The sequence below is a fragment of the Vicugna pacos genome, chromosome 17 (genome assembly GCF_048564905.1).
Source record: "Vicugna pacos chromosome 17, VicPac4, whole genome shotgun sequence".
NCBI lineage: Eukaryota > Metazoa > Chordata > Mammalia > Artiodactyla > Camelidae > Vicugna > Vicugna pacos.
In genome coordinates this window covers 29,626,019-29,646,298 of record NC_133003.1, presented here as the reverse complement: position 1 = coordinate 29,646,298, position 20,280 = coordinate 29,626,019, and the positions used below count along the sequence as shown (strand labels likewise).

The window sequence follows — 20,280 nt, the reverse complement described above, 5'->3', positions numbered from 1 at the left end:
TAAACATTTGCATGGAGAATACAGCCTGGAGGCTTCATAGGAGATAATCTGTAGTGCCGTCAATGGAAATCAAGCAGATGGATACGTGGTATTTTTGGTCAAATACTACATTTAATTTTAAAAACACTTTGGAACTCAGCTTGTCTTCTCTAACAGCATTTATTCAGAGTGGAACTTGGACCGATGGTCAGCAGAAGCTAGGCTGGTTTCGATGATAAGTGTGTAACCATAAGTGTTTAACAGTTAATGTGAGTCTAGATACTTCCATTGAAAGATAAATGTGAAACCGCTATAAAGATAAACAGCAGGAGCCAGGGGTCTGGTCCTGGAGCCTGGTTTACATGAGAACCTTCAGATGTCTGTCTGCGCTACGTGGGGCGTATCCTATGTGGTTTGTGGCTATGCTGATGTCACCTGTAAGAAGATCATTTCGGTTTGACTACTTAGACTAGCCAGGGAAGGGGAAATGTGCTTCCCATGTATAAGAGCTGATGGGATGGCAGTGGTGCCCAGGAGTGCTTGCTTGGAAAAGGCTTTGAGGCTGTTTCTGGATGCAACAAGGAGAAGTGGTGTGATTGATTAGCCATGTCTGCCATGAGTATCACATAGGAGAGAGGAGCCATTTTAGCCATCTGTTGGACACTCCTGTCCTAACCCTTACAGAACGACGTTTAAGGGACATCTTACAATTTTGGTTCTTTGTCACATGGCTCTACCCCTGGGATATTCCCACTTGGTTTTCAGCAGTCGGTTAGAAAACTATTTTTTAAATATATTTACAAGGTTTTTTAATGCATCTTTATAGTATTTATAGAGTTTCTTTGCAGTAACTGGGTGTTAAAATGGCTACCCAGACCCTGAAAATAAAGAATGAGAGATCAAAGGTTAATAATGAGATGTATAATTAATTTTTCTGGGACTCACTGGACCCTTTGAAGTGACTAGCGATCATGCCTTTGGGACGTATCTCACTATCTTATGCAGCCTTGGTTTTCCAAGGACTGCAGTAGACCTGTGTAGGCTAAATAGGCTCTAATCACTGATCCCTAAGTGCTGGTCTGGGACCAACTGCTGCAAATCTCAGTTCCCATGAGGTCCTATCCCTGGAGATACTGGTCCAGTATATTAGAGGGGTACGTAGGAATCAGTAGCTAATGTGAGCACAAGAAAGTCCCCAGGAGATTCTGATGCATGGCTAGATTTGGAAAGAGGCTTTCTCCCATATTTGTGCTCTCTGAAAACTGTATCCTGTAATACTTTATTTTGAGCTTAATTTTCATTGGATGTGGAATGTAGTTTGGGGTTAGTAAGAGCTTAGTTCGAGTTGGAAGAAAATCAGAATTATGGAGTAATTATAAAGATGCATTTTTAAAAAATACAAGTACTGATCTTATTAGCATAAACTAAGGTTAATAAATTGTTGCCAAGTACAGGCTATTTTAATGAATAAATTAGCACATGATTTATATACAAGTGAATACTGCTAAAGTGGTATTAAAAGTGCTTGAAAAGTGGTATTAAAAGTGCTTGAAAGAAAACACTGTTTTCTTAGGCTGAACTGTCACCTTAGAGTCTTGTTTATATTCCAAATGTGCTTGTGACAGAAGCTGCCGGGCTGCACTTCAGCCCAGTTGGAGACCCGATGTCTAAGGCAGAGGCTGGTGTGTCGCGTTTCTCTCCTTACTCGTTTGCCCTCGTGTGCAAGCTCTCCCAGTGTCTTGAGCCCCACAAGTGAAGCAACACGTGTTCCTACCTCCCCTCTATTTGGAGAAGCATCTCAGGAGAAGTAATTACTGAAAGTTTCTGTTGTTGTTGTTCCCCTATCAATTGCTGAGTCATAAGTAACCCATAAGGGAGATTGTGGCACCAGACTATGAAGAGATTGAACTTTGGGGTCAGGCAGAATTGGGTTCACACCCCAGTGGCACCTACTAATTGTGCGATACTGGTCAAGTCATTTAAACTCTAGCTTTTAACACCCTTCTCTTTAAAATGGAGACAATATATATACACATATATATACACATCAAAAGATGGTTACCTGTAATCTATGACATACTGTTCATGAAAAGCCTCCTGTAGGGATTGGTACATGCTAGGTGTTTATTAACAAGTAACTGTATCTGTTCTTAGTACCATTATTAGTTTTGTTTAAAAAAAAACAAAACCCAGCAATGATGGGTAGATGAAGAACCTGGACTCAAAGCCAGGTCATTGGATGCCCCCATCTAGCATTCTTTTCAAGGGGAAGGTTTCCAATTTTCCCTCTGTCTTGAACTACTCATTCTGAGATTCATCTTCCTCTTTGTACAAAAATACTTCCCCAGTTTGAGGACGTAATAAGATAATGTTTAGGAGGTAGCATGAGAAACATGAAGCATGGTATTGGCATTATTGGTACAAGACGGAATGTACATTAGACGGATCGATCTTAATTTGAAATGATGGAATGAAGAGGAGGGTGTTCTTTATACTGAAGGGAGGACTCACTCTAGATGGTGTATCTCTCCATGAAATACAGCAAACAGACGGCCTCGGAGGGTGGGGCGTGGGAGCAGGGACAGCAGGAGGCTGAGCTCCATAAAATATAATTGTATTCCTACTGCTGCCGAAATAGAAAATGATGCCTAGAGAACGTCTAGATTATAAATTGGCTAGGAATGTTGTGTTCTCCCTGGGCACTTTTTGCAGAGGGATGGTGACAAACCGGAGAAGGTTCACGGAAAGGTGATTGGGATGACAGAGGCTGGAAATGGTTACCTGGGGAGTCACTGAAGGTGAAATTGTTCTGTTTTAAGAAGGGAAGGCTTGTAGAGGGAAGACAGTGACAGGGGTCTCTGTTTCTAAATACTTGAAGGGCTGGCAGGTAGAAAAAGTATTACATATGTTCTGTGTGCTGCAGAGGGCAGATCTGGGACTGCGAGGCATCAAGGAGGCAGATATCAATTCCACATACCAACAGGTCAAATCGATAGAAAGTTCTGAACACGCAGAGTGCCTTGCAAGGGGGTGAGCTTCCCATCCCGGGATCTATGCGAGCAGTGTGGATGGCTAGGATTCTTCAGGAGGACTTGTACGTTCAGTTCTTAGATGGACCACATACTTCTGTGATTCCTGTCTTTACTTATCTGGCCATCTGATGATTACCTCTCTTTTTAGATTATGCAAGTTGTGTAACAAATAGTATAGGGTTTTTGTTGTTGTGGGTATTAGAGCATTTGGATCATTGCTTAGTAAAACACATTCTTTCTTGTTCAGTTCATGGAAATGTATTAACTCTTCCTTGAATTATATGAGACCACGCTGTAATGAATTTTGCTCATTCCCAGCCTACTTCCTGCTTTTCCTCAAGCTCGCTGTTGGATACTGATGTTCCATGGACTTCACTTGCCTCCTCACACGTGTTTTATTTTGCTTGCGAAGTATTATTTAAAGACATGCTTTGTTTTGCCTGCAAAGTGTTTTTTAATGAATCTGGATGCTTTTAGGCCTGTCACTCATTCTCCAGGTCACTACCACTCCCTGCCCCTTACCCGGATTGCCTCACTGGTTTATAACACCTGCCTGACCCCTGAAGACATTTAAGTTTGAGATTCCTGCCTATTTCATGGGCTACTCCTCTTCTCTCTACAACTCATACATTACTAGTCCCCAGGATCCTCTGTCTCGTCTGTGTGCTGCTGATCTGTAACATCCATCCCACCTCCTTGCTTACTTGTTGACAGTGCTCTGGCCTTGGGTGAGTGCTTTAACTTCAGTAGTGAGTCTGCCCACCTCCCCTGCTCCTGTTAGTCTCATTCTCTCTCTCTCTCTCTGCTTGCTTTTGTCAAGTACCTAATTCTTGTTCCCACCTCAGGGACTTTGCACATGTCGTCTTCTTTGCCTGTAACTTCTTCCATCTTCTCTTGCCCTTAATATGGCTTCACATCTTCCAGATCTCAGTCCGTGTATTACCTCCTCAAAGAGTCCTTTGCACCGATTTCCCACCTCCCCACTCCGTCTAAGGTAACTAATCTATCCACTCCATGGGAAGACTATCCTGTTTCCATGTTTATTTCCTTCGTAACATTTATCACACTTGAAATCATTTATTAGTTCATTATTCAGTGCCTGCATCTCCAACTACACTGCAGAGCCATGAGGACAGGGACCTAATCTGGTATAGGAATAGTAAATAAATACCTGTCAAATGAATGAATACATGAAAAAACAGGACATTGAAATAGAGGAACTTGACATTCCCTACTGATCCTTATATAATTTAAAAGGAGAGGTGGGGAGAGTATAGCTCAAGCAGTAGAGCACGTGCTTAGCATTCATGAGGTCCTGGGTTCAATCCCTAGTACCTCCTCCAAATATAAATAAATAGACCCAGTTACCTCCCCCTCATTAAAAAAGAAAAGAAAAGGAGGGAGCATCTTGGTTTGCAGAAAGTCACTTTATTTACTCATACCTACACTGGGTGACATTCTGACATGGTGAGATCAGCCGTCCGAGGTTAATTTAATGCAGCACTGATGGAATGAAGTCTGTTGGTCAGAAATCAGTGTACAAACAGCTGCAAATCGTGGCATATCATAAGGGCTTGCTGAAGTAATTATAAACCTTGTCTGATTGCTAAGCAAGTCTGGTAGGCACGTGTGAAAGCTGATAAGCAACTTGCCTCCCCCCAAACCTAGACTTGCGTGTCGGGAACAGATACAGGTGTGGGATTTACTGAAAGCAGGCTGAGAGTCTCTCTCTCCCTTTCTTTCCAGGCTTGATTATCATTTCTGATTGTATCTTTATCTGCTCTTCCTCCAGCTCTCTGTCCTGAATTTGTCTTTTTGCATTTTGTTCATAATTTGTCTTCCTCATTTCAGAGGATGAGTCTCTGTCCTCTCCCTCAAAACTCGGTTCAAACTTCATCCTTTCCAAGGCAGAATCTTTTATAAAACTCTTTCTTTGTGATTCTCTGTGCAGATCTTATTTATATGGTGCTCTTAAACCCTTTCTGTATCTATATTATTTCAGTTTCCATGAATTATATGAGGCCTTCTCTGAACTCCCATTATCGTGACGAGTTGATGAAGATGATGATAATGACATAAATGGGTCCTTGGATAAGGGAGCATGTATAGCTAATGTGGGGGATGGAAACAACCATTGCTTAATGCCATGGTACATGATCTCATTAATTCAGTAAGGCTCACCCTAGCAGTGTCCCAAATAAGCAGTGCTCATAACTGTATTGGACAATTCATTCACCGTTTATGGGTGACATTGAAGAGTTGTGATTGTGCACTGTATAAAACCCATTACTGATGAAGGAAGTGACTATTATTAAAGCAAATGGGAATAGCAATCAGAAACTGGACAAACTCAACCATGAATTTCATAGAGCAACTGTGGGTTCAAGCATATCATGGGAAGCAATTGCTTGGCTTAACAAAATGCATGAACAAAATCAATTTGCTAAAATGCAGGTCATTTGGCCCTGAGGGCCGGAGAGAACGATTACATTGCTGGTAATATTTATTGTTGAACTTGGGCCCCTTTCACACACCATTTGACAATGGGCTCAAAGTCCACGGGTCCCTAGTTGACTCTGCAAAAGGGAAGGAATGTTTCACCGAGACAGTTAATTAGCCTTTTTTTTTCCCTTTGAGTTCAATGATGTCCGCATACTAAGGGACGAGTTTTCTAGTGTTTGAGAATTTTGGATTGAAAACTATTAACTCTTGTGAAGAATAAAGTTAAGAACCCCTTTGGTTCTTCTTAAACTCATGAGAACTTTTAACTCAAAGAAGCTGGATGTGATGTAACTAACAAATATATAGTAATGGTAATTTTTCTTATAGTAGTGATAATTTAATGATCTCTAACCTCAAATTATCCCTGAGTGAATCTCTCAATGCTCTGTGGATACCTATTTTAATGACAAGAGAACTTGGTAGACATCTGGTTTACCCTCACCTAGAGCAGATTCTTACTGAATTAAATCTCTGTGTCCTTTGGAAAAGAGAAACATAAAAACTACCAGAGAAACATTTATCTGGTTAAAAAAACTATTCCCACCCCTTTTTCTTAGTAAAGATAAGAATTCAGGGAATGCATAATTCAGATTAGTCACCTTTGATGGAGTCTGTCATGAAGAATGTTGAGAAGCATGAAGAGCTATAATGGTGGTGATGGTGGGCTGGGGGCCTCCCGGGAAAATCATGAAGTCCTTGGACTCCTAAGAGGACAAAAGGAATGAGAGAAGGCAGAAGAGTAGCAAGATGATGGAGGACAGGGATCTATAGGATAAGCCTCAAGCCAAAGGATGCGGCCTTTATGGTTTTTCCCAGGATCAGCTTCAAGAACTGCCATCCTGGCTGTTTTCCCAGAGCTGTTGTTCTCTCTCATTTGAATGCGCTCAGCTACACAGTGGGGAGAAATAAGCAAGAAGAAGTTAACTACATGCCAGTCTATCCCTAAAACCAAAGTAAAACCACTCCATCAAAGTGCTCCATGTGGTCCTCCTTCAGTATTTTCTAAATAAGGCTTTGTTGTGTGCCCTCCACAGTGAATTCTCTCAAAACAGACACGTTCCAGCAGAGATCTGTAGGATGCTTGCTAGTTAAGATGGACGATATTTGCTCCAAGAAATCCTTCTTGCCAGGGTGTCTACCTGTCCCCTGCCTGCTTCTCACAGTGCTGTTTTCAGTCACTGATAATTGTGTCAAACCTCCGTTAACATCAGTGCTTGAAGGCTGGGCCATTTGTATGTTTTTCAAAGTCTTAATTAGGTTTATCATCAAGGTTCTTGGCATAGCTATCAATGAACAGTCACTGGAGAAGAGTGTCCAGAAAGTTTTGATAACTTTGGAGCCTATGACCCACTATCGAGATCTCACATAAGAATTTTTTTATAAATCAGTTTACTTAGAGAATTGAGAGTGTGGGTAATAGAGATGGAAACTAAGTTGCAGGAGGAATAAGTTATGAGCAGAAATGGATAAATGCAACAAGAAAAAAAGAGATATGAATTAAGCATTGACATTTTTGTATCAGTATAAGTTACAATGGCGTCAAAGAGAAAAGCTCCCAAACATTTGACTTGATCTCTCTTTTAAAGAAGAGAAGCAAAATAAGTAAGAATTAGAGGGGAAAGGAAGATAAAAATTAATTCAGTGTTAAAGCCCAAAGCATTTAAAATCACTTTTGCTTTTCAATTATCATCTGTCCTATGTTAGACAAAAGAATGATAATATTATTTCAAATAACCTTTATAAGTTTATCCCCTTACGCCTTAGCTTGGAGCAGGGCTTGTTCTTTGAAACTATCATGGGTCATTTGTGAGCAGAGAAGAGCAATAGGGCTCCGAATTGCATGCTTCAAAGAAGGCACAGAGAGCCCTGGAAATACAGCCTGGCATTTGGAATCCCAGCTTGGATGCCCGTAATGTGGGCATCCTTCTTGTCACCATCAGGTGATGTCCATCATCAGTGTTCCCAGTCTGTACTTTGCACATTGTGTTCTAAAGCAGCGCTGCCCAGCAGAAATATAATGTGAATTACATATGTAATTTGAAGTGTTTTAGTGGCTACGTTAAAATGAGAGAAAAGAAATAGGTGACGTTAACTATAATGGTACAATTTTTAACCCATTATAACCCAAATAGTATCATTTCAACATGTAACTAATATAAGCCATTATTAATGAGATAGTCACATTCTCTTTTTGTATAAATTCTTTAAGTACCGTGTGTATTTTACATTTTCAGCACATCTCAACCTAAGACTAGCTGCATGTGGCTAGTGCCTACCAGAATGGATGGTGTGGTTCCAGAATTTATTAAACCCAGTTAGCTTCATTAGTTTTCATAAAGTGTAATTTGATGTAAAACCTCTCAGTTTTTTTTCACCCTGACCCTCCAAATCCAGGGGATACTAATTTCTTTTTCCTGGTCCTGAAAATCATAACACAGGAATTTTATCATCAAACAATTGAGTTAGGTTCCATCATCCTTGATCAAGACTGTGTTGAAGTTTTAAAGATGAAATGACCTCAAAGATGGCCAGATGGATCCTTCTACACAGAATTTACTTTTTAAAAAAATCTTTTGGCTACTGATTTCACCAGGGATGCTCCCATGGTAATCCATGAATTTTGGAGGACAGATAAGCCACTGTGATCATTGTTTCTGAAGACTGTAGCTTTTCTGTGGGTGACCCCATCAAACATTACTCAGGTTCTTGTTCTACTTTTGAAAAGAAACACATTAAATGTCCTTTTGAGATATTATCATCTCGGGGTTAAGACTGAGGCTCTCGGGGGAAGATTATAGCTCATGCGTAGAGTGCCTGCTTAGCATGCATGAGGTCCTGGGTTCAATCCCCAGCACCTCCATTAAAGATAAGTAAATAAATAAACCTAATTACCTTTCCTCCCCCACCCCCCATTTTTTTTTAATTAAAGGGGAAAAAAAAAAAGACCAGGGCTTTCAAGCCAGATTACTTGGTGTTCATGCTCAGCTCTGTGTCCTTGAACAAGTTGCCAAACTATTCTGTATGTTAATTTCTTCATCTGTATAATGGGGATTATGGCGGGGCTGCTGTGATAATTACAAGTTATTACATATGAAGCCTGCAAACAATGCCTGGTGGTCATCTGATGCTCGGTACCTAGCAGCTTTTATGATTTGTGTAGTTGTTAGCACTACTGTCGTCGTCATCGTCATCATCTTCATCGTCCGCCTCATCCTGAGCACGCGTCAGACTAAGGAGTTGGTGGGGGTGAGTGAGGAGTCTGGCCAGAGACCACCTTCTCGGAGACCCAGGGGTTTTTCCAAATCCTAAGAACCCATCAAGGGGCAATCATGCAGGTTCAGTGTCATTACCAGTGCCTGTCATCATGTGTGCCTGTGGGTGAGAACATAGAGACATAGCAGCTCAGTAATTTGTGAGCACAGTAAACTTCTAAGCTGCCCCAAGTATGCAGCCCGGACGATCCAGACATTCAAACACAGTGAGGAGGTCTCTTCCGAGAAGAAGAAGTTCTGGCTAAGGATTTTATTCTAAGACTTTCAAATTGCTTTAGCTTACTGGGAAACAGATCTTTTTAGAGATTTTTATGAGCCCCTGATTTCGAGGAGCAAGTTGAGAGATGCCTGATTCTCTTTCGAACCAAGAAAAATCTAGAAAAGGCTCCTATACCTACGTAGCTCTAAATTCTATACATTAGGTCAGTACAGTAATTTATTACAAGTTCTTTAATGTTGAATTTGCTATTTACATCTCAATGTCTTTCATGTGTCTCATATTTAAATTAGGAGGAAAAAAAATCCAACAGCATCGGGTTCACAGTAACAAACGATAGATTAACAGTAATAAACAACTGTAGTTCTTAATCTTTGTTCCTAGGGAGGGGTCTAATGAAAAATAATAATAGAATAAAATTGTTACAGTTATTTAATGAGCACCCACAATGGGCTGGACTCTACTGGGTGCTATGCATGCATTACTTTAATCGTCGTAAACCTTACAGGGCACAAGTTACCGATACCATTATATTGAAGCTAAGCCTCACAGTGGGTGAGTGTTCGCCCTTATCTTATAACCAGCTCAGAGTCAAGCTTGTTTACATGAAAGCCTGTTTAACTTTAAAGCCTTTTGTGTGAGGAAAATATTATCTTTCTTTTTATGGAAAATGCAAGAATAATGAAATAACTGATTTTCTTAGAGACTGTGTCTTCCAGTGCTCCACCTTGAAAAGTTGCCAGATCTCTGTTCAACCTTAGAGACATTCATACACACACACATATACACCCCACCTCTTGGATTTCAATTAAACCCTATAGGCTCTTGATATGCCACTGCAAATCAAGTATGTAAGACTTAAAATGTAGGAAATTGGCATTTTCCATAGTTAGATATTTTCTCTGCTTTTAGGATATAACCTACTAGCCCCCAGCTGGGTACTTTATTGTAATGCCTTTTTATAGGTGTTTTTTCTTTTCTTTTCTTTTTCTTTCTTTCTTTCTTTCTTTCTTTTTTTTTTTTTTAAACAGGGAGGTCATCAACACTCTCTAGCCAAGCTTCTACAATTCCCAAGGTCATCCTTTCTAAGCTGGCTTTTTGCACTGAACCTCTTAAATACTTTTGCATGCCTTACAGTGCATGCATGTCATGATAGCACACTAAAATATTTAAAAGGAAATTGCTGCCCTTTTTTTTTTTTTCCTTCAAAACGAAACAGTCCTTGCTTACAACTCTCAATGGACCATAAATACCTTCTAGGCCAGCTGCACCAGTACCTGTTGGAAATTCTTCTTCCATTAGTAGTAACTAGGGAACTCATAGAATATTCCCTCTGCACTGAAAGGAAGCCTTGTTTCGGCATCTTCTTTTTCCTTTAAAATAATTTGGATTCTTCTTAGAAAACTCTTTGGAGTTATTGAAGAGATGTTTGCAGATCTGAGTCAAATCCATGTGTGAACTTCCGGCTGGCTTCTCCAGTCATCTTGGCCACATCAGTTGATGTGAAAGTGAATATTTTTTCCCCTGAAATAAGCCATCTGACTTGTTTTCCTGAAACATTTTCCCTCCACATGGTGTGTCTACCATTTACCTTCCTTCCTTGGGGGCGCTGAGATAATTTGAGATTTCATCTCAAATTCAACAGCGTGAGGAGCTTGAAGGAGTTTCATCTGTTGGTCATCTTGGCTGAACCAGATGTCTTAAGAGAGGTTAGGGATAAGATTTTCTTTGGTTGGTGATACTGCCAGTGGAGAGGGAGCATATGGTAGATTTTGACATCAGCTGGTGAGTTGCAGCCAATAACATACAAGATGGGGAGTGAGTTATGTTTACTTCCAACAGAGAAATAAGAAAACTGAGGCACATACATTTTTCTGAGGTCACAGAAAATTGAAGAAACAGACCTGAGAGGCATAGTCAGGCTTTCTGGTTCCAGGATCTCGGTTCTCTTTTACTCTGCCACCTCTGTGAACTCCCAGAGATGCTTACCTTTGTCCTTTCTACCTCCTCACAACCTGATACATCCCGCCATCTGATGGAGGAGGTTCTCAAAGATATCTGTTCAGCCGACTCCCCAGCTCTCTGAATTCAGAGCCGGGTTCTCCCATTCCTCAGCTCTCTGGCTTTCCTTCACCAGCAGCAACCCTACCCCCTTTTCCTGGGGACTGTCTTCCTTCCTGTCAAAACCTCCTCTCTACAAGGATGTATGTCAGTCGTTGCTCAGGGAAACAGAGAGAAAACAAGCAAACACCAACATGAAGGCCCCCTGTCAAGAAAGAATCAGGACCTTCATGAGAAGAACAGTAGTTCACATTGTCGTCCTTCCTGACATTGATGGAAGTATTTTTCAAACTTGCAAAGCCTGATAGGAAAAGAATGGGGTTTTAAAGCCAGATTGTCGATCCTTTTTCTAGAGGAAAAGTGAGACTTTGCTGGGAACTCCAGAATCAAATCACAAAGGCCAGCTCTCGACCTTGCACCCATTTCTGGAATCTACTTGAAATTAGTTTGCTGAATGGCCCGCTGAGGGCCCCATTGGCTCTCTAAGCTAGAGCAATCCAAGATAGTACAGTACGCAGGCACCTTCCTGTTTTGGAGTTGTGTCAGCATCCTGCAACCAGAATAATAGATATTTCTGCTTTCTCCCCTTCTAGGCTCAAAAGTGTTGTTATCTGTGTTTCCAAGTTACCTCGGAGCATGTGTCTATGAAACTTGGATAACTTATCTATTTAATGTGAAAAAAATCTTCGCCTGGGAAATAATTTAAATGCCAAATAATACAGGAGTTTGGTTCAATCATATATGTTCATACGTATCAATGAGTGTTTTAAAATAATTTTAGAGACATAAAGTACTGGAATATAATGTTGAGTGAAAAGAGTGGCGCTTAAACCAAGAACAGAACGGAAGTGTATGTACCTAGTAATTAAAAGGGGCTGTGTCTGGATAATGAAATTAGACATCACTCCTACTTCTTTCTTTATATTCTTTGGCATTTCCCTTTATATAATGAATGAACAATAACTCTGTAATGTAAAAAAAAAACAAGCATTAGGAGTCATTTTTTAAAAGCAGACATTCTATGTTCCTTTTTATTCATTGGCAGAGACCAATGGTGAACAGAGTAAATGAAATTGACTTTCATTTTGGAAAGAACCTCATGGGAAATAGTTGTGTATGACCTACCACTTAATTTGAAATATCCAGAGAAGTAGCCTTTGGGGGGTTTCCAGTCTCTGACTTGTTAAGGAAAAATACTCTTAAGGCTAGCATCTCCCCTGAGTTCCTGCTCTGAGGGGCAGGGGCAAGGATACCTTGAAACAGGCATTCATGCTGATGGGACGCCATGCAGTCTCACGTTCGCCATTCACTCTGTCTCGTCTCAGGTTTCCTCCCAATCACCAAGTCACTTCTGTGTCTGAGGTTCGTTTGAGTGTAACAGTTATTAATTTCACGTTCACCAACTTGACTATACAAAAATGCAATGTTCTTTACTCCCCAGATTCAGTTTCCTTCTGGGCTGTGACAGCAAACCACTTCACTGGCCCAGAGTCAGATTTCGTTCTGCAAATTCAGTGCTCTCTGGGTGACTTCAGGTCTGTAATTCAGCCCCATTCTGATATATAACCTCTCTATTCAGCATCCTGCTCCCTAGGGCTGTTACGAACAGTGTGTCGCATGGAGCAGGCAGGGATTAGGTGGTCCTTGGCTCCTTTGGCATATGATATCCAAGTAATCTGCCTTAGCTGGTGCTTGGGTGCATCCCTGGTGCATGCCGACACCCATCACAAGAGCCATCATCCTTTGGGAGTTGGTGTTCATTGGTCTCCTGCATCCCTGAGGTATCTATCCATGGTCCTGACGTGGCCTCTGGTCACAGCACATGAAGGCCACCCACTCAATGCCCTTTGCCAGCTTTTCAGCATTCTTCTCATGGGCACAGAGAAGTCTTTCTGTTCTTCCACACTTCCCTGAGGTCTGCAGGAGGTTGAGGACTCCCTGGCAGGCACTCATGTTGTCAGAGACTCTCTTAGCAGAGTTATGTACTTTCAGACCTGCCAACACCTTAATTTTAGCTGATTGAGACCCATTTCAGACTTCTGACCTCCAGAACTGTAAGATAGTGAATGTGCATTGTTTTAAACCACTAAGTTTGTAGAAATTTTTTACAGGAGCAAATATAAAACTAACATATTACCAAACCCCAGGATTCAGCTTGGAGCTTGGGGGGAAAGGCAGCGATAGAGCATGTTGCCCTACTGTGCACACTCTGTCTTGATTTCTCTTTCTTGCTTTTTTGCTTTTCTCTCTCTTAACTCTGTTTCCTCTCCAATTTGAGAGTGTTTTTTCAAGTCTGGGGACAGATGGGTAGAGCTATTCAGCCTCCTTACTCTTCTGCATGAATTGTTTCTGCCTCACACAGGGGCAGTGCCTTCTGCACTTGGAAGCCAAGCTGGTGAATGGAGGAAGCTACTACGAACCAGCAGGTGCGCTTCCACTCAGCCAGGAGAGGGTCAAGAGGGAAAAGGCACATGAGTGATGACTCTGAATTATTAACTTGCCTCATACGGACAAGAAATGAGCAACCGTGACTATGGAGAGAGTAGGAACCCCTGAGCACCCCAGGGCAGTGTGCTCGGATGGAGGGCCAGCCAAGTTCAGGGAAGAAAGTGACCACCTTCCTTCCCTCCTGCAGGGGCTCGTGTCCTAGCTCCACTGCTAATAAGACTCTGGCAGCTGCCTTTGTCTGGGGCTCAGTTTCCCTCTCCTCAGACTGAGAGGCATTCATCTCATCTAGGTCACCTCTACGCACACTTCCAGCTCAGACGCTTTGTGATTCTGTGACACTAACTAGTTCATCTGAGTTGCCCTGAGGACGCCTTCCCTTTGATTTCCACATGGCAGCCACATTAGCATAGCAGAAAGGGTATTGACACTGCAGTTGACTTTTAAAATTCACCGAGAAGGGGCAATGAAATGAAAACACAGCAGATGGAACGTACGCTCCCTACTACTTCAAAACTTAGGCATTTCCACTAAATGTTGGCACAAACTTAAAATTAAATACCATCTCAAGTGCTATTTCCAGTTTTCTAAGTGATAACAATAGTCTTTTCGAAAGGAGGAGAGACTGTTCTAAGACTGCTTCTAAAACTCTTGGAATTTTATTTAATGATTGGTGATAATAAGGGAATAACGGAGATCGGAAGGAGGAACATGCAGGCAATTGAGACACAGATCTGGCCCCACCACTGAGTGACTGAGACTTCTAGGAACCAGTCTCGAGAAGCTCTGTGAATCTGGCTCTTCACCAAAGAGTTTATTCACTAAATAAACTTTTGGTGTCTTTCATGTTTAGGGGTCCACCATGCTGTGGTCCTTGATTCGTTTGGTAACAGTCCCCTTGGAGAATGCTGCTGAGAGCCGGGAAGTTCTTAGCTAAGGAAAATGTTTAAATATTTACCCAGATACCTTAAAGATTTGCAATTAATAGTGGGATATTTTTAAGTCCCAGGTTAATAACTTGGAGGAGAGAGAAGAATGTTCTCTCTAGGAGGTTAGTAACACTGATTCTCTGCAGTTCAGAAAACTTGATGCATCTCCAACTCATTCTTGAATGTCACCCTCTGTAGCTATTGTTCACCAAATGCTGCCAGTCTTTCCAGCTAAGCACCTCTTCCAGTTCTCCCCAGTCTGGGCAGGAGTTCGGGAATTCTACTCTCCAGAGTTTTTCTGGGGCTTTCTCGAGTCTGCCAAATCTTGTTCTCTGTCTACTTCTCTCTTGATTGTGGGTGAAATTAGAGAGAAATCTTAATTTATATTCTTTTCCCGATCTGTATGTGAAGGTTGGGGTGTACAGTTTTAGTGCCACCCCATATCACACCAAAATTGCCTTCTATTTGTTTCTTTCCCTCCCACCTTCCCCCTCTTTGTTCCTTCCCAACTTCTTTTTTCTCATCAGTTGCCTCTTTGAATCCTGTGGCTTAATTTGTACTTGATTTCGCATTTAGCGCTGACTGGTAAATTTCCCCTGGTTCTCACCATTATTTTGTGGCTGTTAGTGTCGGTTTTGTTAGATGCTGGGGAAAGAGGAAAGTTCTTTCTTTGACACCTGTCACCTTTATGATGATGAAGGAGCCTGTATTTTGTACCATTTATTTTGTGTTCTCATTCTTACCCTCTTTCTTCAGGACCTCACCAACCAGTACTTCCAAGCTCTGTTCCAGCCACCCCTGTTCATTATCACATAAGCTGGCAGGTTAGTTTCCCTTATATTCAGTTACTGACATACCAATGCCCAAGCAAGTCCAAACTTCTTGGCGTATGCTTTCAAGACCCTTTGAAATCTAATTTTGTCTCTTCCTCCAGCTAGTCGCTGGCACTCATGAACCATTTGCTTAATCAAACTGGCCTCCTCATGGGTCCAGTAGTGAACCAAATCATTGCCCCTTTTGTGCTTACAGATTGCTACTTAACAATAATATGAAAAGCCCTTGCCTCCACCCTTGCCCTGTCCAAACTTGGAAAGGGATTTCCTGACGACACCAGTCCACACTAATCTTCCTCCTCTAGACATTGTTGAGTATATGTTTAAGCACTCAGAGTCTCAGAATAACTGAGTTGAAAGGCTCCAGAACAATTTACTGCATTTTAAACATGGAGAGACTGATGCTCAGGTGGGTTAATTGTAATAGCAGTGACCATTTTTTGTTCCTACTGTGTGCCAGACCCTAGGGTGGGGACATTCTGTATTTCTTAAATGAATGCTATATTCAGATATAACTAGAATACCATATAGTTACCCATTTGAAATATTTGATTCAGTGGTTTTAAGTGTACTTACAAGAGTGTGAAGTCATCACCATTTAATTCCAGAACGTTTGATCACCCTGGAAATAAGTCCTATGCCCAGTAGCAGTCACTCCCCACTCCTTCCTTCCTTCAGCCTCTGGCAGCTGCTAGTCTGTTTTGTGTCTCTGTGAGTTGTCTATTGTGAACATTTCACATATGCGGCATTGCACGTTACATGATCCTTTGGGACTGCCTTCTTTCACTTAGCATCACGTTTTCAAGGTTCGTATACCATGTAGGAGGACTCAGTATGTCATTTATTTGGTCAAATAACCCGCTGTTGTTTGGCTGTACCCCATCTTGTTTATCCATTCATCAGTTGGTGGCCATTGGGGTTGCTTTTATGTTTTCTATAAACAACACTGTTTATGAATAACACTTAGGAATGCTGCCACTGTGAAGGCTGCTATTCATGGACCAGTGTCTGCATGGATGTGTATTTTTATTTCCCTTTTGTATATGCCTAGGAGTGGCATTGCCGGGTCCTATGGGAACTTAGTGTTCAACCTTTCGAAGTAATGTCAAAGTGTTTCCCAAAGCAGCTATACCACTTACATTCTTACCGGAAGTGTACAAAAGTTCTAATTCCCTAATTCCTTCATATCCTCATCAATACTTGTTATTTTCCAAGTTTTTGAGTATAGTCATTCTGATGGGTGTGAAGTGGTATCTCACTGTGGTTTTGATTGCATTAGCCGTCCCGAATGGCTAATGATGTTGAGTGTCTTTGCACATGCTTTCCGGCCATTTGTAGAATTTCTTTCGTGAAATGTCCGTTTGGCTCCTGTGCCCATTTTTAAATAAGGTCTTATGTCTTTTTATGGTGGAGCTGTAAGAAGAATCTTCATATTTAACTCATTTAACCCTTGCAGTGTCTCTCTGCGATTGACATACTCACCTATGTTTCGTAGGTAAAGCAACAGAAGTTCAAAGGTGTCCGCTCACTTGCCCAGGGTTCCGTAGATTGCAACAACAGCTTAGCACCAAAGCACTGGCTTTCTGACTCTGGGCCAAGGGCATTTCGCAGTGGTGTGCCCACTCTTCTGGTCTTCTCTATTTCGCTTGAAAAATAAAACAATGAAGACTAAATGTGACCATAAAAAATAACGTTAGTAAAGTTAAAAAAAACAGTGTAGAAATGTGCAGAGTTAAGAACAAAACCCAAAGCATAAGGACAGTGAGGTATTGAGGTTAGCAGATAAAACAGGAAGTACACTTTTGCTTCTTGGAGTCACGTGAGTCACACAGTTGGAAGGAAAACAACTGGCCTCAGTATTACCACACCAAGGAAGGATTGCACAGGCTCCGAATGATGTGGCTTAGGGCAGAAGCCACCCCTGGTCCTGATGCATGCTTGGTACACAGGGAGTGAGTGTTTCAAGCACAAGAGGTTGGCTTGGTGCAAGGTGGCTCCAGGAGTGGCACCTAGAGGGAGTCAAGGGGTGATGCTACGAGGAGAGGAGAGTCGTTCGGTTTTGTCTCGATGTACAACTCTGAGCATCCTTGTGCGACAATTCCTTGGGTACTGCAGGCCTGTCATCAGTTGACTTTGATTTAGCCAAGGAGCTCATATATCCTGTGGTTGAAAGTCCATGTCACCTCACCTGCTCTGCTGTCCAGCCTGCATAGCTGCTGGGAGGAACCTCATTGTCCTCAGCACTGTGGGGCTAGTCTGGGACTGGAGCCACCGAACGCCTGGTCTTTAAGCACCATCACTGCTCAGGCGTCTACCTCTGAGGGCTGGGGCTACGTAGAGAGAGGAATCCAATAGGCGCCATCTGCTATTACTCTTGTTACTATGCTAGATGATGGTGAAGAGCAAGTTCAGCATTCCCTGCTGAGCTCTGCTCTGCCTTCACGTTGCATAGCTCAGAGGTTGGCAAACAATGGTGAATGGGCCCATAGCCTAGTTTTGTAAATAAAGTTTTACTGGAACACAGCCATGCTCATTTGTTTACATATGGCCTGCAAAGCCTAAATTATTTACTTTCTGGATCTTTATAGAAGAAGCATGCTGATTCCTGGCCTGGCAGAGTCCTGGGCCCATGACAGCTGATTCTCCATTAACATGCATCCTTTCAGTGTCACCTGGCCAGCACAAAGCTACAAGCACCCTTTGCAGAGCCAAATTTTTGTTCGTTCCACTGAGACATTGTCTCCCTACTGAGGGTTCCTTGATACTCAAGGCTGGGTGGGTGCCAGCAGAAGTCACAGGGCCAGTGTTTTCTTTAAATGGTTAAAACCTCTCCTGCCTCCCTACTCCAGGTGCGTCAGCCCTCCCCCAGCCATCATCTGCCTACTCCGATGAGATCATTTTCCATTTGTGAAAATGTCTGAGGCGTTCAACATTTTACCTACATCATCTCATGTGCCCACATGTGTCCCTGGAGGTAATGTCAGCTCTTATTTCTGAAGTTCATTGCTAGTGGAGGAGCAGAACACAGAAAGGTTATGTCACTAGCCCAAGGTCCCCCTTTGAATGCAGCTCAGGCTCTAAATCCAAGCCAGGGGAAGTGTGGAGGGATCCAGCTTTGCAATGGAGAGATGGCAGCAAGGACTCTGATGATAATCAGACCTGCATATAGAACTTTCTGCTGATTCCCAGGGTCACCCGTTGGAGTCTTGGTTTCCTCGTTCATAAAGTGAGATGAAAAATGTTTTCTAGGTCTGGGGAGGTTTGGAGGATTCATACAATGTTAGTTGCCTAGTAGAATACTTGTCTTGTGATGCTCAGTAAACATTAGCAGCCATTATTATTATCACTGTGTTGTTGCTATTGTCGCTTCTATTATTGTTGTTGTTGTTATTATTATTATTATTATATATGTATTTTTTATCTTTGTAAGTGAGAGATCAGTGTCTGAATTTGAGCTTTGTGGCTCTTCATTCAGTGTCTGGAGTTACAAAGGCAAAAGCCCACAGAAGACGGACAGAGAGCATCAAAGATTAAAGCTGGCTAGGAGTAAGAAAACACAATCCGTAGATTATTTTTATTATCTAAAAGATGCAGCTGCATGTTCCATTCTGTTTCATTGTTGCCAAGCAGGAACGTGGCATTAAAATCGCCAGAGCTAATCATTGTTCCTAGAAATGTTGCACATTCTTAGTTTTAACATTAAGAAAAAACAGTTTCCATAAAAAAAATACGCATGACAAAGTACTGTCAAATCTGAAGGTCATACCTGGTTTGCAGCTTCTTGTATGAAGTCAGTAAAACGTTCCCTGGGGAAGAACTTTCCTGGGAAGCTCTGCTTATGTTTGTTCACGTCTAAAGATAGTTTCCCTGTCTCACTTGAGCATCTAGCAAATATTTGCCAGATATTTCTCACATGCCAAGCACTCACCTAAGGATTTAGAAATGAGCCAGAGAAATTCCCTGTCCTCAAGAGATCCTCGTCTCGTGAGAGGATCAACATGGCATAAAGTAATTATGATAGAGGGTGATAAATGGATATTTTCAAAGTGTTTGCACTTGCCACAGGGGGCACAGGAAGGGCATTGTGGAGGAAGGAGCATTTGAGTTGAGTCTTAAAGGATGAATAGGAGTTTACTGGATCAATAAGGGAGGGAGTGAGGGGAGCTGTCCAGGCCTGTGCTGTGTAACAAAGAAACCCCTTGCTCATATGTGGCTCTTTAAATTTAATTTAAGCACAATTAAATCAAAGGGAACATTCAGTTCCTGAGTTGCATAAGCCACGTTTCAGGTACTCAGTGGCCACATGTGGTTAAGGGCTCCAACATTAGACAGTGCAGAAAGTTCTCTTATGCTGTACTTTTGTCAGTAAAGATACAGACAGCCCAGCACACTAGCAAGTTCAGAACACTGCCAGCCTTGGGGTTTTGCTGGAGTGGTGATAACTGGAGTTGGAAAGGTGGGCAGGAGGCAGAGCAAGAGGATGAGTGTGTGGCAGTTTAGCATTGTTCCTCTTGACCTTGACTCTGCTTGACTCTATATGCCACCACCTACCCAGTCCCCCAGCCACTGCCAACAGACTTCTGGCTTTTTTTTTTTATTTGTAGCTGACAGGCATTCAAATATATCACATGGTCTTAAAAAAGCAACATAACACTTGTGTACGATCCAGGTTTCTGTAAGGGCTAACACACTTGTGTTCTTGCCTTAGATACTGCCTGTGAATTTTAAATATTTTAAATGATTTTTTTTCCACAGTAACAAAAATTAAAAAGGGAAAACAGACAAATTTATTTTCATACCATCCTGGTCATCATTGCTGAACCATATTTGGAAACTTATAAAAATCATTGCTATATAGCGAGCATTATGAAAATCACTTCATTGTACTTTCATTATTTCATTGTCTCTTTGCTTGTAAAGGATTTAAAAATATAGAGTGAACTTTAATTTAGCACTCATAAAGAGAGTGAGAGAGATTTTTCTACTAACAGATTGGTAATTTCATTTCTG

At 41.7% G+C, this 20,280-nt stretch overlaps 1 protein-coding gene across 8 annotated transcripts in view; it reads left to right on the top strand.

The window, feature by feature from the left end:
* Positions 1 to 20,280, top strand: part of FHIT (fragile histidine triad diadenosine triphosphatase) — a 1,244,593-nt gene that overhangs the window by 1,085,185 nt on the left and 139,128 nt on the right. The window lies entirely within an intron of this gene.